The sequence below is a fragment of the Platichthys flesus genome, chromosome 8 (assembly GCF_949316205.1).
Source record: "Platichthys flesus chromosome 8, fPlaFle2.1, whole genome shotgun sequence".
NCBI lineage: Eukaryota > Metazoa > Chordata > Actinopteri > Pleuronectiformes > Pleuronectidae > Platichthys > Platichthys flesus.
The window spans coordinates 13,315,078-13,341,523 of NC_084952.1; the positions used below are offsets into that span (position 1 = coordinate 13,315,078).

At 43.0% G+C, this 26,446-nt stretch overlaps 1 protein-coding gene across 3 annotated transcripts in view; it reads left to right on the plus strand.

The window, feature by feature from the left end:
• Positions 1-571: 571 nt before the first annotated feature.
• The window catches only part of mid2 (midline 2), a 112,181-nt gene continuing 86,306 nt past the window's right edge, over positions 572-26,446 (plus strand). For 2 of the 3 annotated variants that reach the window (XM_062394124.1, XM_062394126.1), the window contains exon 1: positions 19,152-19,417. The gene's annotated coding sequence lies outside the window, so the exon portion shown is untranslated. Of the gene's footprint in view, positions 668-4,253; positions 4,315-19,151; positions 19,418-26,446 lie in introns of those variants that run through there. The other variant, XM_062394125.1, reaches the window with a different exon arrangement.

A 26,446-nucleotide genomic window follows, 5' to 3' on the forward strand; every position in this document is an offset into this window, starting at 1 on the left:
TCTGTTTGCCAAACCAATTTGTGGCCAGAAAGGCCTTTCATCCACATCAAAGACCGGCTGCTGCTCAACACATGCTGCTCACACAAGCTCGGCTTTACATCCTCGCAATAATCACCTGCTTAATGTGGAAAAAACATCCTTCTTTGAGAGGCATTTTACATTTGAAGCGTGTCCCCCGCCAGACTGCAAGTGAAGTTAGAGAATCTCAAGTACAACCCGACAATTGACAGAAAACACAACATCATCGAGATAAACATCGGCTTGTGTATTGAATTTCTGCACCATTTGTTTTTGATCACATATGAGCTTCAAACCACATGAATCCCTTCACTTTTTATATCATACCATGCCCCCAGTTATATGAACCATCCATTCTTTTTTCAGTTGAGAAATGAACAAGTCGGGCTTGGATGCCTGGATTCTAGCTGGGTGCTCTCATCAAGCAAAATCTCTGTGTGTCGCGTATTCACGACCTGCATGGGAGGGACAGAATTCCTGAGTTATTTTTATTCACAGGTTGGATATTTGTCTGTGGGAGTCCTCCTGATTATCTTCCTCTTGTGGGTCCCACAGGAAGAGAATGCTGAGCTGATACCACCGCTTTTGTCGGCAGCAGTTGAGAACTGAAGTGAAAGAGGAAGAGAGCGGAACGAGGGAAAGGAAAGAGGTGAGCGAGTGAGGAAGGCCGTTTGTCATGCTGTTCACAAGTGGATGACAAATGCTCGGACGGGTCCAAGTTAGACACATTATTTTCCGATTAAGTGAGAGCGACCTCTCTCATCAGCTGCCCTATGAATGTGCTGACCTCTGCTTTTCACCGCCACACCTGTTTCTATTCAGAGAAGCTAAAAGTTCCACTCAGTGTAAAGAGCTTCCTATTGAAAAGCCAATATGAAGATGATACTACACCAACTTTTGACATTATGTTAATAAGCCCTTACTATGTTTTCCATGGATATTGGGCTCTGGTAGGATTTTTTCTGATCTTGATGGATCTCAGGGTTGGAGAATAGTGTTCGGTCTCGATCCTCCGCTTCTGGCAGATAACGGGTTCTCTTTACTTACAGATCAAATGTGACCTCAAGTCCACACTGGGTTGGTTTTGCAACCCAGCATGGAGCAGTGGGGATGATAATCAGCACCTTCAAATGTGAGGCACTGGTTCCCTACTGGAAAACAGGGGAAGGCTCCATCCTGTTTGGATGTGAGTCACCACCTAAAGAGCTTCAGGTAGTTTTTTTTGTTTTGTTGGTTTGGTTGGTGAGGTGTCAGTAGCAGGTGTTAGACCAAACCATTCTGGTAAAGAAGAAGGTCGAACTCTAGATCTTGTGGCCCGTCTACAAAACAGTCCTCATGAATGGCCTGAAACATTTTGTAGCAACTAAAGTAAAGTGGGAAAAAACTAGACAGAGTTAGTTTGCATTGAAAGGAGTCCGCTGATGTGGTCTGATAAAGAAAGCCTCCTGGCATGTCAAATTTGTGGTAGACTGGTCGGATAAACCAGTTAAATCCCGGAGGGATTATTTAAGTAATCTGGCATGGGTGCTCCACAGAATCCCTAGAAAGATGTGGAGGATGTTGCAGGGGAGAGGGATTGGCTGCATCGGCTGCGGCTTCGATAACCCACAATCCTGGATAAGCAGCGGAAAGGGATGGATGGATGGATTCCATCAATCTGTTATTGATCCCAAGAGTAACTTCTTGACTATATAGATTACCATATAGATTGTAAAATGTCTGTCTTCATTATGTACCAGTAGCAGATAGTTAATATGTCCTGATACAGACACTGATCTCTTATTTGCATTTGGAATCAGACATTGACTGATACATTTATTCAAAGTGACTAAAGATTAGTGCAGTGCCAGTGATTACTTATCATTAGGAGAGATATTTAACTCAAACATATAACATAAATGAAAAACCATTAAGAGTAAGAGCCAGTAAATGTGTACACTACTTTACAGTTTAATGTGTGTTTGAATATATTTGTTTTGGAATCTTCTATTTTCACCAACTGAGGAGCTTCCACCTCTTTTGTATTTGATAAGGTTATTGCTAAAGTTCTTGGCATTCAGAGGAGAGGAACACATGTTGGGCTCCATTGACCAGCCTGTTGTCCTCCTATTATCAGACAATAATTATGGTGAGTCGTGGCACAATATGAGTACGAGACGGTGATGGTGACTGGCAACAGGCAGCCACTTTGTTCATAATTAACCATGGTTTTGTTAGTGCACCGCATGCTAAGTAGTTAATATGCTAAATAATGAGCTGTATTGAAAATAAATGAATGTGTTCAGAGTCATTGATTTGTAACCGTAGTTCATTATTCAGTGCGCAGCAAATAAGCCTCATTGAAAAACATGAATTAAGTGAGCACGCAAATGTGCCCTGTTTATTGTCAGAAAAACCTGCAACTCTTCATCGCCATTGTGTTGGAGACACAATGGCGATGAAACAGATTCAAAATACAGCATTACATCAAAATCATAGTGAGTCATACATAACAGGCAATCATTTCATTTACCCAATCAGCCCTATTTTAATAAACCCAGCAATTAATGATGTTTCCTTCATGTTTTCACTGCATGCAGTCCATTCAGGGTTTTCATAGAATCTCATAGAATTAACAAACATCCAGATATTAAGCTTGGAAGTCTGCAAGTATTTTCAATGTGCCTTACAAATAAAATGTATTACTATTTATTATTACAGTACCTCTATTCGGCCTTAACTGCAAACTTTTCTTTACCTTCGGACTACGATGACTCACTGGAATCCCTCCGGAACCGACTTGGGACGATATCTCATTAGGAGCTTAATGATGGTAAAATGTGATTGTCCAAAGAGGCGCTTCTCCTATTGGCGGCCTCCTTATACCTCTGTTTGGCCACCTTCTGCTGTCACTATTAAAGTGCAACCTCTCTGGGGAAAGGTCTAACTGGGGCTGTCGATCGTGTCTGACCGTGTAGTTATGGCTGACAAAAGGTTGTTTACCTCCGACACGGACTGCTCTCTCAGTGGTCGGCGGGGAAATCGTCTTTTTTTGCGGGCAGGTATTGAAAGTCTAATCTGTTCTGTTCGGGTAATTCCTTCATGTAAAAACTGAGATGTTCTATGTGTGGAGTCTCAGGAGGGGTGTTCAAATCAGTTCATGGATATTAATGCATTTCTCATAACGTTCAGTTTATTGAGGTTTGGAATGCATTCGTAAGTGTTCTCATCTAATGTCGGCATGGGGGGGTTCCAGCCTCCTTGTGAAGGTCAAACAATGGATGGATGGATGAGCCTCTTGTCACTCTTAGCTCATCATGTGTTTTATTTGTGAATCAACTGACGACAAGTTCTCTATTTCTGTTTCTTTTTAACGGGTCAGTGTCACTGGATCCAGAGGTGAACACTAGCATTACCATGGTTGAAGAAGAGGCTGTAATCAAGGTTAACCACTGACTTCAACAGTTAAAGTCGACAGTGCACATATACCGATGGAGTCGGGGAAGTGACTGGCTGTGACGTTGCATTTGTAAAGATCATTCCCATATTTACCTCTGGAGTAAAAGGAGGTCATGTTTTTATTGGCACATTAACTGCTGAACTGTTTTCCATGAAACGTGTTGACGGGGTGGACTCAAGACCCAAGAATAAACTCACTTCTTTTTCGAAAGTGCAGGCAAATTAAACAATTTACTTTCTACTGTCTTTTTTACTATTCTAGTTCCAAACTGACTTTGCGAAACACTATAAAGTGAAAGAGCAACTTTTTTATTCATGAATTATTAGCTGTTGTGGTCGTGTGTAGCATAACATGACATCCTACATTACTTCATATGGCTGTATTGTGTCTGTAGCTGTTAAACTGTTAGAGGGATTATTACTAAAGTATAACTGTGTGTGAATGTTGCGTGTACATGTGCGGCCTGTGTCATCATTTGTATGTTCAGCATGTGCATCCGCGCAGACTGTTAATCACTGCAGCCATCCGCAGCCTACTGTGAAATTATGATCTGTTTTTGATTTAAGCTCAAAATATCATGCTAATCTGACTTGTTTTCTCTCATTATCTCTTCTCCAACCCATCCCCTTCTCTCCTCTTTTCTCCTCATTATCTGTCCTCTGCTTTTTCGCCTTACTTCATCCACATATCTTCCCTCTCATTTGGTTTTACATCTCTCTCTCTCTCTCTCTCTCTCTCTCTCTCTCTCTCTCTCTCTCTCCCGTCTCCTCCTTCCTCTCGCTGTCTCCCTCTCCAGCCCATCAACGTCCACCGTGGTGCTGCTCATTGCTAACTAGGCTGCCTCTCCGAGCCCACAGGTACGTCCCCTCCCCCTCCTCTTCTTGGTGCTCTATTTTTAACTCCACTCTGCAGGATTCTTCCCCATGATTCTCCCTCTCCAGCCCAGACTCACATCTCTGTCAGCACCTCTCTGCCATTCCAGCCAAGTGGAAAGAGACTTTGGACCAATACACGTTTATTAATGTATGCCCATGCTCTGTCCTCTACTTTTGTATGGGAGGAACGCTGCCTCAACTTAATTTTGAACATCTGAGAAGTGAGTGGTGCTGAGAGTCTAGCCTATAGGTTGGTCCCCAAGTTGGTCAAGTGTCTGCATATAAAATGACCTTGTACCAAAACATATTGAATATATGAAGGTATAGAGCCTGGCTGGGACAGACAGGATCCTTACATTGGTTCTATTTCATAAAGCTTCCTTCCACCAAGTTTCATTCATCCTTTGAGTAGTTTTTGTGTAATCTTGCTAAAACAAAAATGGACTGGGGTGAAACATAACCCCTTGGCAGAGCTTATAAGTGTGATGGATAGGAAGCATGTGTAAAATGATAAGGAATTAGTTTAGTGAGAGGTGGTGCAGAAGCAAAGGGATGAAACAGGACAGAGGCTCAAGTCCTAACTGGTACTCAATCCCAGAATGTTACAAGCACAATAAATATAAAACCTGCATAGAGCCATGTTGGCTTGTACTGGTGGCATGGCTGTGGTTCAGGAGCGAGAGTGGTTTGCCCACTGACAAGACGGTTGGTTGTTCATGGTGTAATTGGGCAAGACACTAAATGCTTGCCTGGGACAGCTGTTCTGGCAGAGTGTGATATGTGATAGAAAAGCACTGTGGCTATAAAGAAGCATTATATAAATGCAGCCCATTTACCATTTACATAAATTACTGGAGAACACTGATTTGTGTAACCAGTGAGACCTTCATTCATGCCAAAAATGAATTGCTTCTTTAAGCTTTTTCTTTGAAAACACAAACCACTTGTTGGACTGTAAAGATAAAGTCCAGGTCCTCATGAGACCGCCTGACTGTCTTCTCCTGTGGCACATCCTCCTGACAAGAGCTTAAAGCACGTAACCTCCCTCAGCAGTTGAGGACCACACACTAGAAGCTCACTGCATGCGGATGGAAGAAGCGTGTTTACTAACAGGTTGAGGGGGTGTGCAGTTCTCTCATGTAAACTGTTGCTGGAGGCCTTTTCGCTCCTGTAGTTGTAAAGAACAGCTTTAAATGATTTGAACTGTAAGTATAGCCCTGATATGTAGGCTTATGCTTAGTGTCTTGACCATTTTACGTAATTTATCTAAAGATATAATGAAAAACCATTCTTTACTACATCTAAAACAACTAGACCTATGTTATATGTTGTGTTGACTGTGAGCTTACGTGATCCAAATCTTTCCAACACCCTGAGGGATTTGCTCCATTTTATTCAGATAATGGGATGTTTCACTTCTGTCGCCTTTTGATTGTTTCATATCCGCTTTACCCGTCGTCCAATGACATATACGACGGAGGAAAAACACACTGCTACCCAGTTAGCCAGTCGTAATGGATCATGATTGTTATTTGCTGCTTAATACATAATGTGATTAAACTTACCTCATCCATGAACACGATTTGAACGTGAGAGGCTTGAGGTAAACAACAACTGTAATGATTCCACGCTGCTTCACACCGTCATCAATCTAGGTCTTCTTTTACTTTTTTGATTGACAGACCCTGTGTTACATATAATGTATACAGATCAGAATATCTTTACGAGAGGATTCTCTTTATTCTCACTCCTAACAAAATATCTTGTGTAGATGATGCAGCTCATAGTCGCTGCTTCTCTGTAATAAGAGGTTATCTGTGATCTGTTATCTGCGAGGATCCTATAATATACATGAAGAGAACTACAGACAAATAAAACATTGTGTTCATGAACGATCGGATTGGCTCCCATGGTTACATTGTTTGTCCTTGTTGAAGCTTTTAGGTTCAATGTGTACTTGATCAAAGTTCTCTTTGATGCAGAGGGGAGGAGTGAGTATACTTCCACAATGTAGATGACGGTAATGCACCTTGATGTTGGTTGCCAGCCGCCAATAAACCAGACAAAGAAGAAGAAGAAGCTCATTTAATAAAGAGATAATGCACTTTGACGTTAATGAAAGGAGGCACCTGCTGTTGGCCCGAGCAGAGGAGAAGAAGAAGACACAGTAGATGGCGGTAATGCACCTTGCTGTTGGTTGCCAGCCGCCATTGAACCGAACAAAGATGAAGATAATTTAATAAATAGTTGCATGTTGACAAGCACTGTTTGCTTTTAATGAGATCCTCTCAAGCACAGATTACATTTTAAATACCTGCCCACTTTAAAGACAAATTCCCAGCAGTCAACTGAGAGGGCTGGCGGTGTCTGAGGTAAACAACCGTTTGTCAGCCTTAACCACACGGTCTGACGCGATAATGATCCTTGTGTTCCCAGACGTGGTATTTAGGGCTAAGGACAGACCTGCCTCGCGGCACTCCTGCGTGAGCTCCCCCATGCAGAACTTACACAGGTAGACAGCTGCGAGAGAATCCATTTGTCAAACTCACAGTCCTTCACGGCCATGGACAGCCGCTGTCAATGGGGGGCTTTTGAGTTATTATCGGCCTGTACCAAAAGAAGCATGCAGCCTGTTTTTAGCGGTAGGTTTTCAGAAGGATTTGGCACACATTGGCATTGCAAAACACACAAACACACACACACACACACACACACACACACACACACACACACACACACACACATTATCTTCCCCTTCACAAACCCTCCATGTGCTCAGTCTTTGCTTGTCAAGCAGGCACACTCTGCATCAGATGCAATAGGCCAAGCAGCGGCATGCTGAGATAATGTAGACCATAACACTTCCAAAGTCATGATGTTCCATGCAGCACTGAGTCGAACAGACTTTATTTAGGTGCACTGCCATGTTCTTTGGCTCAATGTCTGCAGCCCTTTCAAGGAAACGTGGAAATGCTCGGTTGGCAAAGTAAGGAGCATCACCACATCCTTACTTGATAATCCAGAACAGGATGTTCGAGGCATGTCATCCTCCCCTGTCTCTTTTTTCCTATGTTGTTTCTCACTAGAGCAGAAAGGCTACACTTGGCTGGAATTGTCTTGGACAGTGATATTTTAGGCGAAAGCATGAGACCCAAGTTGCTGCATTAACTGGAGCTGTATAAATTGGCGGTCCTCAATGAGCCACAAGGGTCTCTCTCTGTCTCTCCTCATTCTGCTCTAATTTTTGCTTCCCCCTTCCATGCTCTCACTCTTTTCTCTCTGATGTCTGTTTCGCAGTCATCCACATTTCCTCCCTCTTTTTCGGGGGGGCCTGGCAAAAGGATAAATAGATGATTTAAACACAATGGGCATTTTTTTCCCGGCCTTTTGTCTTTCCTGCTCGTTGCATTTCATTTCCCGTCCACTCGTCTCCTCCGTCCTCTGGTTTTAATGGTTTCAGACAGCTGTACCCTGCAGCCCGCCTCGGCCAGGTACAGCACTAGATGAAAGGTTTGCAGCCATAGATCTCTTTCAAAGATGCCTTCTGCTGCATCTCTGCTCTCCATGGGAACCCAGCCGTCCCTGCCTGGCAGATGGAGGGAAAGAAGGGAGGAGAGGAATGTTGGAATATTGGTGGAGAGTAAAGGAGAGATGACCAGAGACAAACAGCAACAGAAAGTAGAGGCAGAGTTAGATCTTCGGGGCCTGCGCCGACTCCAGATGTGGAAGTTGCACCTGGCCTCTGTAGCTGATCAAAGAAGCCTGGCATCCATGTGAGAGGGGGGGGGGGGGGGCTGCTTCTTTCACCCTTGTACAACCTCACTCCGTCTGGAGGCTGTGGGATATGACTTTTTTTTGGAAGACTAGATGTGTTTTCATCATCTGACGTGTTGGAGTCACCCTCAGGTCTGAGTTCAGATGAATAGAAACCATCTTCAACCCTCCACCAAATCGTCAGAACCTCATTTGAAATGGGGAAATTTAAGTATCTTGTTCTTCAGCCAATTAGGTCAAGATTGAATTACTCATATATTTGCTCTCTCTCCCAAACTGAAACATGTGGACCAAAAAGCAAAATAACAGTCTGATCTGGAGGAAACATGTTATTTCAACAGAATACTACCTGGAGATGACTTGCGCTTGTTTACAACATTTTGTTTTCACATGAATCCAGGGTACGATCGAGGGGCAGGTCCAGGCACTAGCTGCAATCTCATTGGCCCCCCTGATCTCATGGAAGAATCTTCCAATCATATTCAATGATGTGTGTATTTGCTCAAGAAAAGCTAACAGTAAACAAGAAATGACTCACATGTGTGCACCTTACTGAATAAGGAATTGTGCATGCATGTTGGACATATTATTGGCCCCTCGGCTTAAATTGTGGCCCCTGATGTAGAGAATTCCTTGATCTGCCGCTGCATGAATCCTAAATCTCTTCTTAAATAATCACTCAGATCTGCTGAGTCTCCAGTTTGACATGCAGGGGATATGTGTCACCACTGCTCCAGAATGAGTTAGCGTGTTATTCCACTAGTCTCATGGCCTCAGCTTCCGAACAGTTTTACAAGCCATTACCAGACTAAATCAAAACGTGGCAGCGTGCTTGCAAATTCCAAACCGACTTTTATTAGCTTTTGTCGGGGAACTCATTGCCTTGGAGTAATTAAAATCTTTAAGCGTAAAAGAGAAATGGCGTTTGTCAGCAGAATGCAAAGAGTTTGTTTCTTTAAAATAACAATCCTTGAAAACGTTCTCCTGTGTGATTGCAGGCGAGACAGACTTGGCTGTATGGTTTACGCACATAAATCCTATCTGAAGACAAGCAAGATAATACACTGTCGGTCCAAGCTCCGAGATTTAGCCTCTGGATGCTCAGGTGACAGAGAGGGAGGCAGCGAGGGCAGTAAAACAACTGACAGTTGGTCATTACAAAAGACGCAGGTGGGCCGAAAATCAATCAAGCCGAGACCAGTCTGCACTCTGACAGATGCCTGACGTCTGCTTGATGAAGTGCTCTGCTGTTCTTCTGAGTGAGGAGGAGGAGGAGGAAGATGAGAAGGAGAGGTGTGTGACAGGAGAAAAAAAGTGATGGGAGATTAAGGCATTGAGGAAGCCCTGAAGAGGTGGGAAGGTTATAATGAACAGAATTAAAGAATCAGCAGGAAAGAAGAAAGGGGAAATTGTTGCTAATGCTTGTGAATATATATTGGAGAAACGTCAGAGGAGATCAGCTTCGTGGAAAATGAAGGATGAAAAGAGATCCCCAAAATAGTTGAAGGAAAGATAAGGGAGCTCCGCGCAGGGGAACAAGGCCCCAGACATTTCAAACACCTAAAGTAATTTCATGTGGCTACAGTTACAGTAAAAGCACTGAACAGCACTGTGCGCTGGTTGTAGAGCAGGCCAGAGTCGGTGTTTTGACAACACTTTTACCTAATAGGCTATTTCATGCTGCCTGCTCTGACAGTATGAGAAGGTATTTCAAGGGTGAAATGCCACTGCATTATTGGCCGAAACTCAGTGACTGGAGGCACTTGGTTCAGTGTTTTTTTCTGGACTCATTTAAAAGAAAAAAGTATTTATCAGGGGAGAGTTTTTACTCCGGAGCAACATCTGCGTTGTAAATTCAGTCTTAAAGGTCGACCAAAGTCCAAAGAGAATCATTTCCAACCGGCTTTGCTTCTCTAACAGTTTCAATTGAAGTTATTGAGAAATATAGAGTAATCTTATTTATTTTATCACAGCTTTGTCTGCCGCGGTTTATGTGTGAAATGAAGTGTTGGCACTTGGTAGCATGCACCTGTGTTTACTGTTTATAGTCCCTTTGTCATTTTAACTATACCTGGAGTCTCTGTAGCACAATATCAAACATGTTTACTTACTGACGCTAATATCCTTTGTTTCACTGCAGATCCAGATTAGGGGTCGGATCCAGTTTGCTGCAGCTTCATTGAATATAAGGGACTGTTGGGCCCTAGTCGAAGGTATACACTCTACTGTGTGGCGTTCTAGTTACTCCTGGGTTGCTACTTGGAATATTGCATTGTAAATAGAATATAGCCTCTTTCTTCTCTGTACTCAGTGGAATTAGATTGCACTCAAATACGAATTGAGAGGAGTGATAGCAAGCAAATTCACGGTGCCTGTGTCCCGACATCGTGCCAACCAGCTTCTTCCTCTGAGTCAGGCAGCTCCGATTAGTAGTGAATTTGAAGAATTATTGATTCTGACAGCCTCCTAAATGACATGCCCACACACATACTGCATCTTCCAAGGAGCCTCCAGTCAATCCAATACACCCACTCATCAGACCTCCTTATGCTCAAGTGATGACTATGTAGGTCCAGACCCCGTCCTGGTAGCTGCATTCAGGTAAAGCAAAATTATTTTTGGCTTCACACATACAGAAAAAATGTCTCAAACCCAGTGTAGCCTGAAATCTCTTTAAATAGTCATGGGGACATTTGCTGCAGAATCAAGAATTATGCAATTTAAAGAAAGCGAGTTGGACATGAAATCAGTGCTGAGTATGAATTATAAATTGAGGGAAAGATAGTGGGGGTTTTCAGTTGCTCATCCCTCTGGTCTCAAGTAGGCATAAATCACACTCTTACTACTACTATATATTACTGTAGATGCATCTTTACTCTTATCTTCTTACATAAAAAATTGCATGTAAGAATTGCCTTGATATGTGATGATGAGCATCATTGGATCAGATTCACTGGATGTTCCTTGGATGGACAGTAACATCATTGCTGATCATTATATTGAAAAAGAACAAGTTGCCGTTTCACAGAAAGCAGTTTTGATGGTTATTTTCCATTTGTGGAAAAATATATTATGGTTTCAATACCCACAAGCTATCACAGTGTCACATAAATATCACGTTTACACACACGTACAACGTCACTATTGTAAAAAAAATGTAAAGATACTCTTGGCCATTTTCCTTTATTGATAGGATTGTTCAAGCGAGAAATGGGAAGAGGGAATAAAGAAAGACACGCAGCAAACGGCCGGGTCGGAACCGAACCCACAGCCAGGGCAGGAGGACTAGAAAATAATTTGCAGTGTACTTTGACTTTTTTCGGTTTGGTCCATGTTACATCTGCTAACATGGAGGAGATGGGGTTTATGGCCTATACTGCAGATATCCACCGGGGGGCGATTAAGATAATTTGGCTCCACTTTTGAGGAGCTGTCATATCATCCATCTTTTATATACAATCTATGATGCCACATTTGGACTGGCACTATTTGATCTATTATGCTGCTACTCACACGTTTTGCCACCTCCCTGTATACGTAATGTATTTCTGTACGCCCAGTATACAATACATCGTCAGGTCTTTACACATGTCGCCTGCAAGTATCTCTCAATCTCTATTTATCTCTCCTCTATAGGATTCTCACTCCATTCTCTGGGACATCCTGTATCTCCCATCTTCCTCTCCTTCTCCATCTCTGTCCTCTGTCTCACTTCTTTCATCTCCTGCTTTAATCAAGCATCTGATCACAGGCCCGGGAGGACGGGGGATAATGAGATTAAGCCTGTACATGTTTACACATTCTGATTTACACCGAGCTTTCCCTGTCTTTCTCTGTCTGACCCATATTTCTCTGTATCCCTCCTCCATGCTTGTGCTTTTTATGTCTCCAGTGTGCCTCTCAGGGGCTCTACTGCTCCCGCTTCTTTTGGCTTCCACTTGCTGCAGTTATGGTGCCAGTACACATGCTTTGTCAACCACTAATCAGTCATGTTATTCACCGCACATATGTGAGGCTTTAATTTGAACACTGCTGTGTCCAATCTGATTATTTCACTTCAACCAGTGTCTGATACCTACTCGTTAACTCCCATTGTTTAGCATGGGGCTGCAGTTGTGTTGAGGGTTATGTAACGAACACTCACCTCGGGACTTCATGATGAAACCAGAGCCATTTTAGTGCATGTGTGACTCTGTGTGTGATGCACGTGCACTATTTACACTGACTGATCATTCTACAGACCAGTTCCCCTTTAGTCATCTGTCGTCGAAACTGGCCACAGCGCGGCGTCCCCTTCATGTCACCTGACACTCTGAGAACCAGAGAACCACTCAGCTTTAGCACAGCAGAACAATGTGTTACTGAGGCTGCGGCTACTACAAGGTGTGCAGGATGCCAGGCTTTAGAGAGGAAACATAAAGTATTTGCCATGGGGTGAATTAAAAGTCTCTGCACTGAGCAGGACGGGCCTATTGATCCACTCTGACAGAGATAAGGTGAGTGAGGCATTTCCAACTGTCTGTAATCCTAAACGACACCCGTGGCCCCCAGAGGACGTGAGATACTCATTTGACATAATTGTCCATATCTGAATAATTAACCAATACTAATCACCTTTGTAATTCGTAATGTCTCATCCCTGATCCAAATGTAATCACAAGCAAAGTGGCAAAGCTGCAAAAACCCTGAAACCTGTTATCACTCTCATATTGAGAAGTCTTCTAATAAGATTTCATACGTTGGGCGACATTGTGCCATCCTCACTGTCAGTGTGTTCCAACCGAATGTTGTCCTCCTCAGATCTGTTTTGATCTCAGTAAGAATAGATGTCAGTCATTTGTGTGCTGCCATCAGATAACGTAGCTCTGTACTAATTGACTCACACATCCCGACCTCTCCCTCTTCTGTGGAAACTAGTCTAGACAAACATACGAGTAGTTTTCTCTGCATTTCTTTCTTACTCTCACTCTAATACGCTAATTAATGACTTTGTGATAGACTAATCATTAAAAACTGTACACTCAAAAACACATAAGTCATCCTAACTCCTCTGGAGACGAACAAGGCTACTACAGTCTGTTGCTACCAGGCCAACAGGATTATGGGACACCACAACTCAACAACATTGGGAAAAAAAGCTGTCTCATGATCCTACAATCAGTGTCAACCAAGTGTTTCCATGCCAGGCTACCACTCGAGCGGAAAACATGAACGTCACATTATTTTAAATCTAGATTTGACTCCAGATTCCTTTTAAAGTTTTCAGATGGCACTGCTGATGGGAATGCTTGTCAGACGGAGTCAGATAAGTGTTGTCATGAAACATTAATTTGGCTGACAAACAAAGCGCTTGTTGTTGGGTGGTGTTGCTGTCGTGTCCTGGCATGACTCATCGCTCATTGGCTTTTGTCCATTTTGATTTTCTTTACTTCTTTTTTTATAGCTCTGTGCTGGATTCTAGAACAAATTGTAGGTCTTGTCAGTGACATATTACAGCACCTTTCAAGTATTTAACTTGAGATGCATGGACTGTAAGTGACGTCCTCCCACAATGAGAATATTTGAAGCTCTAGTTTCAGACCAGACATGTAGCTCGCTTTGCCTGTCTGCTAAACTTGAGCCTCTAAATGCATCTGAATTCTATATGTGGTATAAGTTACACATTTCTGGCTTGATGAGCACTGGAACTATCACAAACAGTGCCTAGTTCACACTACACGATTTGGTGTGTAATTGTGTAGAATAATGAAATGAAGAGCTACTCTGGTCCTTAACTCACACAGAGCCATTAAAATCTCTGTTTAGACCTTTCAAAGGGTCCGATAAAGTCCAGGCTCGCAGTGATGCTGCAAAGGTCAAATACAGTTTTAGCAAACTGGAAATTCTGTTCATCTTCTTTATGATTTGTTTTTCTCTCTCGTGTATGAAAAAACACAGTAGTAGTCACCACTCGGTCTTGGCTCCGTGTCCATGGACAGCCTGTCCTCGGCTCCATCCTGTCTTGGTGCCGAGCCAGAGGGTGAAGAAGGCAAATGTGGCTAAGATAAGAAACCCTGGGCATTCCCTCTGCTGAACACACACACACACACACTTAAAGGTACGTTTTTAATCAGACAGGGGTCACCATGTCTTCCGTTTGGTTTATACTATCAGCTCCAGTCCAGTTATAGACCTGAACCTGCCACCGTGTGACCGGTTCACTGTGCAAATATATTCACCACTGCACAGTTCAGCGTCCTCCATATATCTCTGTCAAACTAAGGACAAAGCAAAAGTGTATGAATTCAGCGCTTTTAGGCTTGCGTCTGTTAATGTACGTTTACTGTAGATAGTGTTACACACTACCATCTAGATAAGTGAGCAGTTATAATTGCGTGGTGTTTATGGCCTTCATAGGATTAATCACACCCTCTCATTAAAATGCACACTGGCCACAACTCTCCACTCAAATAACTGTTGAGTATCTAAACCCATCTGCAGCATAGACAGCTTTACTGTTGCGCATGATGAAAGAACACATGCAGCCAGACTTCATTGGAAAAAATGATCAGATGTGAGGTGGCGAGACTAATGGAAAAATTATGGAGTGTACTGTTGCCACACCCGCCAACTTGTTTGGTCATGCCCTCTGAGTGTAATATTGATTTGTTCATGATGATCATTCTTAAATAAGGAAAAAGGGATAGCCAGGAAATACCTTTAACTACTTTAAATATCTTTATTTCTACAGACCTGTGGCATTTTATCACACTGAAATAATAACGAGATTTAGTAAGTTGCTTCAGTTACACAGCTACCATTGGTTTGCTCTGTGGAGCACAGTTAGATTACTGCTCCAGAAGATATTATGCCAAGCGACAGTGACATGTTCAAATGTTCACAGTACACTTTTACATTGTTCTGGTATCTTCAGTATATTAAATATTAATATAAAGAACAAGTGTCAAGCAAGGTTGCACTTTTACATGTTCTTGTGTGTTAGAGAGACACATACAGACACACACAATCATTGGTAAATATGGCTGCTCATGGTAATTTGATATGTAATATGTGCTGTGCCTGGACCATAGTAGGACAACTGGAAGGCCAAGTCTCCAGGGGACAGTGTGTTTACTGTCCCCAGCAGCCTCAGTCCTGCAGCCTGCCCTCATTCTGTCACTGGCCCTTTGTCTTTCATAAGTATTCATCACACTTTCCAAACCATTTGAAAAGAGACATATGCTTTTTCAGTTTGTTCTCTTTCCTCTATAAAGTTTTTTGTTGTGTGCGTAAGAGGTCTGCAAAGTTAGTAAATGGCCAAAGTCGTTCGATCAATACTTGTGCATCACCGTGGAGCTTTGTGATGTCATACTATGCAAACGTTTGTAAAATAGGTATTTGCATGATGTATGCCTGAAAGGTAGTCTGGGATACTCCCCTTACAAAACGCAAAAATTAAGCCGATATTTCCTACGTACACTGGAAGCAGTTGACCAATCACAAAAGACTGGGACAGCTGACCAAGTGTTTCATACAGAGGCTGACAAGAGGAGTGGCAGCAATTGACAATTAGAGGAAAGTGATGTGTTTTCTGAACATTAGAGATTGTATACTGTTTCAAGTTATCAATCAAATTAAAAATATTAACTCGACTGTGAGGATAATATGTCTCCTTTAATTTGCCCCTGGTTCAGTAGAATGTTGCTTGCGGTACAGATACAGTTACATCACAGATGTGAGGTTATTATATAAGGTAAAAGTGACACTGGGTGACCCACAATTACATTTTTTTTTTTCCAATAAGGTTTTGATTTAAGAATCGTTTCAGTTGAAGCTACTTCAAGCAAAATTCATATTCTCATCTTCGGTCCAACTCTGAGCACTGAACAGAGACATAATATATAAGTCAGAAAATGTCTGTTTAATTCTAATGGGCAGTTATGTAAAAGTAGACTACATAGAGGATGGATATTTGGTATCCAGGCTCTGACCTCATAACTCCGAACAAAGAAATGACAACCTCAGCAAGGGGAGTGAGGAGTAATGATAACATCTTCCTTTCAAGTGGAACATGGCTTTAAAACCTACTGGGCCTGTTTAAAATACAACATGAAAAGCAGAGGCCGCCCGAGCAGTGAAGCTCTCAGGTGAGCGTTGTGGCAGAAGGCCGCAAAAGGGTCTGCAAAGCTGTGGCGGCTTTAGTACCCATACATAACCAACAGCAGACTCAAGTTGACCGACTGAAGTAGCTCACAGACTTTGCTTTATCAGTGAAATTCAAAGACTTTATGACATTTTTTATCAGCCTGCAGTTTGCTCTTGTACTTGCTGTAATCACATGGCAGTCTGATAGCCAGCTAGTGCTGCAGCAGCAAGTGCAATATGTTTTGAAATAGCAATCCTCAGACCAATCGCAGCAAAGCAGCAAGGAGCTGCTTTGCACACACTCTGAGCAAACAGGCATTAGTCCCGTCCTGGCCACAAATTGCTGAGTTCATTCGGAGTGCTGGACGCTGGAGCTGACTTTAGAGGAGAGGAACGAAAGACACAAAGTTCAGATGTCCATGTGGTTTAGGTATGTGGTTTAGTATCCTGGCAATCAGTTGTGCATATAGCTGTACTTTTATTTAAGGAAATGCAGTGATCATACTAGGAACCTCACATTGCATTCCTAAAATGACAGAAATCATCATTGAGAAATATTAATTTGACCTGCCCTTGGACTTTTTAGATAGGTCCATGTCTCATCCACTTACATGGAGGAGGCAGATTTTTTATAAACGCTATTGCAGCCAACCATCAGCGAACGATTGAGATGAGTAGACTTTACTTGTGGGAATCTGTGATGTAAGGGATAGAATGCTTATACTGTCATCCAAAGCTATGACATAAAGTGTAAAAAAATAAATAATCTAAATCTTGGTGAGCAAATGTCTATAAGATGAATTGCTAGTAAACCAGTAACAAATTAACAACAAGTAAAGGGGTATTACAGCAGACAGTGAGATGACAAACAGGGTCTTACAGATCTGTGGAGCAATTCACCCACTTGGAAGCCAACTCTGCTTCAGTTAGGAAGACATGGTTTGGCATAGATTATAGGTCCACAAACAGTTATTAAGACAAGGAAGGGCATGACGTCTTAGTCAGTAGATATTTTCAATACAAACACACAACAGCAAACAGTATGTGTTTGAATCAACAGCTCTCAGAGGATTGGTGGTGGATCTAGGTGTCAGTCGTACAGAACACCTGCTTTTCAGGCCACACCTCGTCTGGGACCAGCCACCTCTTACTGTGGCCTACCTTAATGCCAATGTGTGTTTATACCATATGTACAAAGATGGACGACACGACTGCTCACTTAAAGTGAAGCCAAACCATCATTATCATCCCCTGGTGGCTGGCTGTGGTATAGGTCTTAAATCTCACTTCTTCCTTGTTAGTTAATGGGAAATGGACCAAACAAACGTTAAATAATTTGTTTCTTTAATATAAAGTAGTGCATATCACACGGGAGTTTGTTCCAATGACCATTAATCATTTGAATGTGTGAGCGTATTTGATGCTATATAAATAGTGAAACTTCATGAGTGACAGCAACTAGTGATGCAAATATAACCTGTGAACCCTACTGTGCAGACGCTGTCTCCAAATGACATCATCACCTTAAGATAGCAGGAATATTTTGACTTCAACTCTCTGGATAGTTGGGAGAAACCAGAGAACACGTTGTTCATCTTCATGTTCAGTCTATGTGACGCACACACAGCATACAGATAACAAACCACTGGGAAAGAATTGTATTACAAACGGTGTTGGATCAGATTAGTGCAGGACAGGCTGGAACAGAGCAGCAACAACACACCGCAGCAGTGTCCTGGAAAGATCTCTGCTAAAAATCTCCACACCACTTTACACAAACACACACACACACACACACACACACACCCAGACACATACACATACACATACACGTAGAGGTGATTCTCTGGTTTATTTCCCACCTAATGTGTCCTGCATGTGTGATTTCCTGTAGATATGTGAAAGAATATGATGATACAAATACAAGACATATGAAGTATAACTAAGGGACAGATGGAGAATATCATTGCACATACAACAGAGACTTGCTCTGGATGATTAATCTAACCTTCACCGAAGTTACAACTTGCTTAACCCTAACCTAACCTAACCTTAACCTTAACCTTAACCTCACCTTAATTTACCTTACCTAACCTAAACCGTAAAACAAGTCTTCGCCTTAATGACTTCCGTTATAGGGTCTTAATTATTGTCCTCACAACCTATATAAATACAAACACACACACACACACACACACACACACACACACACACACACACTTTAATTAATCCATGACAATAAAATGTGATCTCACCATTATTATAAACCACCTGCACAACTTTAAATCTATGAATATTCTAATTGCTGCCTCTGGGCCTTTTTTCGCAGTTGAGCACGGTATCTCTCACACACACACACACACACACACACACACACACACACACACACACACACACACACACACACACACACACACACACACACACACACACACGCGCGCGCGCTCCTGTTTTACTTATTGATACAAACGAACTTTTAATAACTGCAGCCTGTTTTATTACCCAGGGTTGCATCACTTTCCAGAATAATGAAATGAAGAGCTACCCTGGTCTTTAAATTCAGACAGACAGAAACCTGCTGTCACCTGCCACAAGGATTAAACAGATTGTGACTAAAGAGTTTATTTCAACAGTTTGCCCTCAGATTCAAACTAGATTATCCAATAGGCTCCACAATAACAGTTGTTTGGATATTGTGACATGCGTAATGCTTTGGAGCGGCGTGTCCAGCTCTGCGCCGCTGAACGCACTGAAGCCTCTATCTGCTGCTTTTTGCTTTTTCTATTGTATGGGAGGAGGAGCCGCTTTCCTGTGATTGTCTGGCTGCGCGCTCTCTCTCTCTCTCTCTCCCTCCCTCCCTTGCTTGCTCTCGGTTCCTGTCCTCTCTCTCTTCCCTCTCTCATTTTCCAAAGTTGAATATTCCGCTTGCCTGGGAGCAGTCTGCCAGCGGAGCGCAGCCCCACTGCCTGAACGCACCGGGTTGGTGTCTGGTTCTTTTTTCCTGCGCTGCGCCGTTTGGAACAACACTTGGGGGAAGAAGCAGAAGAAGAAGGAGGAGGAGGAGAAGCAGAACAATAAGTCACAGTATCCCTCCTCTTCTGTCCACACCTCTTTTTGTTTCTTCCAACTTTCATTCCGGGCCACTTCCAAGATGACCGAAGCAAAGGGCGCTCGGCGCGTAAAGCTGGTAGGTGTCTGAAACCCCTCCCCTGCGCGCACCGAGGTGTCTGGCTCGCTCCGGCTGCGCGGGGCTCACAGCAGACACGCCGGGGCTGGGAAAGAGGAGCGCCCGCGAATAGAAGAGGGAGCCGCTGGTTACATGTTTTTTTTTTTGTTTTTCTTCCATTAACCATTTGGGGATTTCCTTGACGCGCTTTAGCTTTTGCTTGAATGGATGAGAGTCAGACGCGCGTGAACATGTGTGAGGTAGGCTGCTGCTCAAACTTACACACTTAGCGCCTCGCGGACAGGACAGGCTTCCTCGTGTGTTTCTGAGAGGACACGCGCGCTCTCCAGCTGATGTGTGTTGTTGTGATAGCCGCTGTTTCGGTGTGACACATTGCGCCAGAACTGCGTGTTTTTCCTGTGATGATTCTATATGTTGCCCCTGAAGTGTCCTGTGCGTCCTGGGATGGTGACAGACTCTACAGTTTGTGTTCCCGTGCTGCGCAGAGGACGAGATGCATGTGTTGCTGCCACACAAAGCATGTGGAACAGTTTGAACCTGCACGTGCATTCCGTCTGCTTATTCCAGAGTCTTTACAGGCTTGGATGTGGAGATGCTGGCTTTATGTGGCATGGAACACATTTTACATATTTATGAAACTTTGTATTTGATCTAGTCAGGAATCGTACAACATATTCATGAGGATTGTTGTGGTATTTTCATTCTGTCAAGCTTGGTTTGCTCATTTCCCAAAAAACGGCAGAACATGGCAGGTTTGTCTTCGTAGGGATCTGGTGACTGGGTCTTTATTTCCTGCTGTATTCATTTTTCATATGGATGAATCCGAACCCTGTGCTCTCTGATTCCGGATCGCCCGAAGCAACGTCTGCAACTTTTAAGTCCAAAACAACGGCCAGCGAGTCGCGTTTGAGTAAAAGCTCCAGTGCCCCAGAATTAATAACTTGTCACATTGTGATGAAATGCACAGAGTTGTCAGGGGAGTGTTGACGTGTCTCCACACATAATTCATCTCATGTGGCGCTGCGTTACCAGACAGTGAACTCAATTGAGTTCTGATGATGTCGCTGAGCTCAGCTGTCGGTGTGAGGGAGCGTGTTGGATGAAGAGCTGCGTACGCTGCAGGGCAAGGCTGCTTTAGGAGATCAACACTTGTGTGAGAGATCAATGTGTCAGCTTTAACAGGTGGAGTAGCTCGCTGGGTGTTTATCCGGCTCTAACCTTTTGCTTAAATCGCTTGTTCTGAGCTGAATCCCCTTTCCCTCCGTGTCTGTCTTTTCCCGGATCCAGCTGCTTGAGCGAATCAAAGCCATGACAACATGGACTAAACGCACTAACCAGTTCAGCCCCTGTGTGCTCGTCCTATGAGTGCACTGTAGCAGCAGTTTACCCAGAGCTGCCCCGTCCCATACCATTACACATCATGGCCCATCAGACTAGTTACACATCAGCACTCTCATGTATGCTGGAGGCCAGAGCAGCGTCGGCGCTCCAGGCTGCCACTTATACCTTCAAAGGCCATATGTTCTCTCCCCTGACTGTCTCCGTCTGTCTGTAGGGTTGTTATCATGTGGGCTTCCCTCTCTCTATCTCCCTCTATTTCTCTCGCTCATCCTCGTTCTTTCCCTCTTATTCCTAGTGGCCCATTTCCCCTTCTCTCCTCTTCCATCCGACTCTCAGTCTCTCTCTCTCTCTCTCTATCTCCCCTGTTACCTACTGAAGAGTGGGTGCAGAACCCTGTGCATTACAAAGCTCCCTCCTCTGTGTCTGCTTCACCTGCTGTAAACCGGTTTTGTTTGACCTCTTGTTCTAAAAGTTATTCTATTCACCGAGGACAAGGGATTAAGAGAAAGGGCTGGATTTAAAGAAACATTAATAGTCCAACGATTAAGGCTCTACGACCTCAGTTCAATTCCATTGTTGACGTAGACAGCTGCAGACACCATGTATGCATAGTGGATTTAATTATGCTCTGGTTGAAGGATGCATTCTGTACATGCTCAGTAGTTCTGCTACTCTATATTCTAAGCATGAGCAATTAAATTAACTGAACAAATTAATTGGTGACATCCATGCAAGAAGGAGAAGCTGCTTTGTTGTGGTGTTGTCTTTGTGTTTTTATAATGAACGTTACAGGGGAGGTTAGTGGTGGATTCAGAATCCTTTTGTTTTTTAGATCATGCACAGTTGGTGGATGCCCTGCGTACACTCACTGAAGAGGAAATACACGTCACCCTGACCTGAGAGGACCCTCACATACTTGATGTGGACAGTACAACACTGGTTTACTGGTCAATGGATTGAGGGAAATCAATTATCATTGTTCAGCAAAACTAGGTTTTGAAAGCATGGGCCCAAATCATTCCCCTTCATGCAACATTTTTACATTCCAAATAGAAAAATAATTATCTTGTTAATTGAGTCTTTTGACTTTTTGTGCAGTTTGTGCATTAATCGGACCATTAGAGGAACACAGCACAGAAGGTCACTGGTGTCATTGTGTCCTTTTCATTCCCACAGTGCTGATAGTTTAAAACCAGGGGATTAAATTTGATTTCAAAGAGATCAAGCAACAGCAAATGTCCTCAGATGTCTGGGACATTGTTTCGAAACATGGTGCATGTAATACTTTAATTACTTAATGAACAATCTCAACACATTTAAACAATTGACCAGCTTTAAGTCCTCCGTTGGTCTTTCCTATCCACCACGAGTTTCTCTGAATTGCCCTTTGGCTTGTTTCTCCTGACTCACGCCACAACGATTGTCTGAGTAGCATCATGTGAGATGATTTACAATGCATACAATTGGTCTATGAGTTTCCCAGGGTGATAAACCTGTGTGTTGTAAAGGCTAGAAAAGCTTAGCCTGGTTAAATAGAAACGCTTTGTCTGATTTCAATACAGCCAGAGTATTTGTCGGTCTTGATCCCGAAAGGGCAGTGTCCTGATTTGGACCGCAGACCATCTATAAGTAACCTTGGGTCCAAAATCATATCTCAGATTGCCCTCTGCACGTTTTTTCATGAAGGGAGTTGTAACATTAAGCTGATTCATAAAGGTGTCTGGAAGTACTTAGCAGATCATAAAATATATTGTTTTCCACACCTATATTCAAGTCCTTAAGAGTCCTTGAAGACTTAAGAAATAAAGTGGAAAGTTCAGCAGCTTAGACACAAGCCAAGTCAGACCTGTAATCTTAGTGGAATTTCTTTCATTTTCTTTCGAGAGGTGAAATAAGTCATATATGTATGATTCCAATAGTGCCAATGAAAGTTCTTGAAACTCTTCCATTGACTGAGATGAAACTTTGAAACAGAAAAAAACGGAACATGTGAAGTTGATGCTGCTGCCAGTGATGCACCTTTCATCCCAGAACAGCATCTGAATCTGATGAAAGGGGGGAACAGCTAAAGACCATAATGTGTGTGTGTGTGTGTGTGTGTGTGCGCTGAGGTGGTCAGTTTAATGCAGCCGCGGCACATACCAAGAGAAGCCATGAGGCTGCACCCCCGATGTTTTAAAATCCCCTGCACTCTGCTTCAAGCCTCACCATTCGTCACAGTGTTTCAGCTTTCTGCAACAAATCCACACCGAAGCGATTCCACTAATTCTACTCGACAGTTCAGCAGCAACAGAAACTGTCCGTTTCAAAAAACAACACATGCTCTCCTGAGTTATTTCCCCTCTGCCGTAGTGTTTGCGCACATATGGTTCGTAAATGAGCTGCGAAAAAAAAACTCTGTATCGGTGAAATGTTGAGCCTAAATCAGCGGAAGAAGGAGACAATTCGAATACACTGTTAGGTTTTAGTGTTTGTGTTATGGTGGTTGAACGAAAGGCATTTACTTTTATTTTTATTTTTTATCGTAGCAATGATATCCAAGAGGACAGGCTTTTATGGGGGGCACATAACTGACGTGTTAGCGCATAATCAAAGTATGGATTTCAAATGCTCTTCAGGGCCTCATGAGTTGTGAAGAGCAGCTTCAAAGACACAAGCAGTGACACTGCTAAATATATCTACATATCAAAGTATTGAAAGTGCAGCGAAACCACTGGAATCCAGTGACCTTATTAATGACAAGTGTAAAGACAATGTGGCGCTTAGCTATGTTAAACGGGAGGTGTAGAAACAGGTGGAACAGTGGTTACCTTCCTCAGCCACAAACCAGGCACAGTCTGAAATCCAGACAAATCCTGTTTAGAGTCATATATAAAGAATGAAAGATTCCCACCATCTTTTGATTCCCTTAGATTAAACCTCCTGCAACAGATTGACGGGCATCACAAGCGATTTGCAAGGACTGGCCATCCCGTTCAGCCTGAGTGGCTAAAAACAGAATAGAAGTAAATTGTTTTTATTTTATTTATATTGTTCATACAAAGATGAGATGCAATTTATCTGCACGCTTTAGTAGCTGCAGTTATGACTGTAATATGTGTGAAATTATGCATAAATGAAAGCAGTAATCATTAGTTGTGCAGTTTACAGAAATTGAATGAGAGCAGCAGACTGCAGAGTCGTGCTCGGGTGAAGTCATTAGGAAGTGGTTTCCTGTGTGATATGGACTTGATCAAGGGTTTGAGTGTGGGAGCAGAGGCAGACATAGCATGGACGAATGTATGGTGTGACAGACTGCCTCCTGTTATTGTCTCCACACGTCTTTGATCTCCTCGCTGCACTGGGTTCAGGGAAGGTCCCTGCCAAGAGACACTCGCCCCTCTCCCAGATTCACAGTGCATGTAGCGCAGTAAAAAATACCCATGTGTACGTCTCCCCTTGGCCAAAAACTCTAGTATTATTATTAGTATTATTGTTATAATTACTTTGCCTGTACTCATTTGGTGTAAAACATCAATCTGTGCCGTGGTGAAACTTTATATGAAGATAGATGATGTGTCTCCACTCCCTGCCATTATCCAGAACACTAGATACGAACACTGCCATCTTTTTAGTAGCGGTCGGGGGATGTAGTAGTTGTATTCCGTCAAATAAGTAAACAAAACGTAAGTATTAAATTCAAGTTCTATCAAATGTGACATGGCGTAAAATTCATTTAAATATATTGAAATTAAGTGTTAAAACAACGTAACATTACTGCCTTACTGTACTGATCGGTCGGGTTCGATTGAAGGTTTAAATTTTGAAAGAAAGTGACAGCCGTGTTGGACATACACCAGTGTGATAAGAACGAGCTACTTCACTGTTCCTAACATGCAGCAGGTGGGATTTATGACCAAGACTACAGCCAGCCATCGGGGGGGGGGGGGGGGGGTCCAGACTCTTTTAGGGAGCTGTCTGGTCCCTGCTGGTCAATAGACACGCAAGTGCAAACACGGGGATGAGGGATAAGTCCATTTCAGGAGGCTGCTGAAGAAACTCTCATAAACCTAAGATGCCTGAGATTCACATTCCTTAACGTGGCCTGGCACAGAGCAGTTAGCATTTGGTCAGCTAAATGCATCAGACTCCTCAATTACTATGCATTTGAGTTGATCAGTGTTAAACCAGTCAGAGCTGCAAACCAAGCACTGTGCTCATTCCCATCATCATCTAATCCACTTCCCATAGTTTGCTGATTGGTCCAGCTTCCAGCTGCTTCTCTCAATTGATCCTCTGTGGATGTTTTCCAGTCTTAAATCTTCGAGCAAAGACTGAGCTGGCGAGACTGTGGCCGTCTCCTGGAAGGAAACTAAGCCTCACGTATACTGGGGAAGAAAATTCCTATTTTGCAAAGGAAAGAATGGAACACACTCTCTCCAGCACTGTACCACTTTGGACCACTAAGAGGATGAGGACCTCAGGTTGCTTACTATTCCAAAACATATTCCAGGCCAGATTCTTTGTGCTGTCTACTGTAATGTGGAGCGCCAGGGTTGGGTCGTGTGATTTAAGCCGCTGCTTATTAGGTTATATGTTTACATGTGTGAGTGGATCAGATGACAGAGTAGCAGAGGCAGAGAACATGTTTTGGACCAGTCCTCAAAAGTAAACCAGTGAAAGCAAGTGAGCTGCAAGCAGATCTCAGGAGCTGCAGCTTAAGGCTCCATATCCCACATATTCTAGATTCAACGACTCACTGACCATAACGAAGAGAAATGGAATTAGGAAACACAAGATGACTACAAAAAAAAAAGAAAAGAAATGAGGACAAGTATGGCTATCGCACTCCTGCCTGTGCATCCCTCCATCTGCTGCCAGTCCCTGTCTTTATTTTTTTTATTTCACCGTCTCATCTCCAGCATCATCGAACAGATGTGACAACCTATTCCACTGACATTAACGACAGTGTGATGTGCACAAGTGTTGCCTACGTGGATGACAGATTACACACTCTGTTCCAGTTAAGCAAATAAATGTTCTGGTGCAACATGTGCGCTGCAGATTACAAACATAGAAAGATCTGTCACAAGCGACAGGTACTTGTTTACACGTCTTTACTACATTAAAGGTTCGCTGGCTGAACTCCAGAGGGCCAGAGGGTGAATGTCCTGAGAGTTTCAATAACCTTACACAGCATCAGTTTGCACTGGAAGCCCCATGAGGTTCAAATCTAATAGTCTGCCACTGCCCCAGCTTTAGCTGGAGTCTATTGCCCTGAGAGTGGTGCCATTTGAAACTAAATTAGCCACAGAGCTCTCCACATTGAACCCCATTTGACTGTCTCATTGGCCACAAGAATATTCTTGTCTTTTGAAACTGTCTTCACAAGGAGATTTTGAAGAACTTGATTCAAATTCTGAGGCGTTAAAAGGATAGTTCACCCACAAATTATAATTCTCATTATCTACTCACCACTATGCCTATGGAGGGGTGGATGAAGTGTCTGAGTCCACAAAACATTTTTGGAGTTTCAGGGGTAAGCAGCGTTGCAGCCAAATACAATACAATTGAAATAACTGGGTCACCACGTTTTAAAACACATTAACCTTAAAAGTTTATTCAGGTTCGCACCCCAAAAAAGGAACGACCATTGGGTTTGGGACTGTCTTGGGTTATCCTCTCTTGGGATCAGGTAGGGTTTGGACA